The sequence below is a fragment of the Arachis duranensis genome, chromosome 6, assembly GCF_000817695.3.
Source record: "Arachis duranensis cultivar V14167 chromosome 6, aradu.V14167.gnm2.J7QH, whole genome shotgun sequence".
Classification (NCBI taxonomy): Eukaryota; Viridiplantae; Streptophyta; class Magnoliopsida; order Fabales; family Fabaceae; genus Arachis; species Arachis duranensis.
This window is the reverse complement of record NC_029777.3, coordinates 35,249,235-35,250,476: the sequence shown is the minus strand read 5'-3', so window position 1 is coordinate 35,250,476 and position 1,242 is coordinate 35,249,235.

Genomic DNA, 1,242 nt, shown 5'->3' with positions numbered 1-1,242 from the left:
TGATTGTTGTTGTTAATTTCTTTCAATAATTGTTGTTAGATTCTCTTCTTGTTGTCAATTTGCTTTGCTTTTCTTTTGTGCCTTCCAAGTGTTTGATGAAATGCTTGGTTGGGTTTTAGTGTAGCTTTTGTTCCTCTTGGCCTAGGTAGAGTAATTAGTGACCCTTGAGTTATCTAATCCTTTTGTTGATTAATAATTAGAAGTTGCTAATTGATTTGAATACCTCTAAAGCTAGTCTTTCCTTTAGGAGTTGATTAGGACTTGAGGAATCAAATTGATTCATCCACTTGACTTTCCTCAATGGTTAGAGGTTAACTAAGTGGGAGCAATGGACAATTCTCATCACAATTGATAAGGATAACTAGGATGGGATTTCTAGTTCTTATACCTTGCCAAGAGCTTTGTTAGTTGTTAGTTTATTTTCTCTGCCATTTATATTTCTTGTCTAAAATCTTAAAAAACCCAAACATAACTCATAACCAATAATAAGAACATTTGTTTGCAATTCTTAGGGAGAACGATCTGTGGTTTGAATACTTTGGTTATTAATTTTAGGGGTTTGTTTTAGTGACAAACAACTTTTTGTATGAAAAGATTATTGTTTGGTTTAGGAACTATACTTGTGACGAGAATTCATTTGTGAAATTCTAAACCATCAAAAATCCAATCATCAAAATGGCGCCGTTGCCGGGGAATTGTAATGGTGTCATGTTATTGGTTATTGTATATATGTGAATATTGTGAATATGTTTGCTTTTTGCTTCTTTGTTAGTTTTTAGTTTGTTCTCTTTATTTGTTCCTATTTTTTTTTTTGCCCTCTCTTACTATCATGAATTCTCACTTTGGCTATGAGTGTGATTACAACTATGTTGTAGGAAATGAGAATTTCAATGAGAATATGTATCAAGAATGGGATAATCAAAGGTGGGAGGAGCCATATGCATATGATCAATCTTCATGGCAACAACCTCCACCAATGCACTATGAAGAAGAGCCATTCTATGATGCAGACCAATCCAATGGCTATGGTGAATCTCCTTGTGACTTTCAAGAACCACCANNNNTCCGGAAAGTCTCACCTTGTCTGTGGTATTCCGAGTAGGATCCTGGGAATCCGGAAAGTTTAACCTTGTCTGTGGTATTCCAAGTAGGATTCCGTTAATGAATGACTGTGACGTGCTTCAAACCTGCAACCTGCTGGGCGTTAGTGACAGACGCAAAAGAGGGATTCTATTCCAGCAA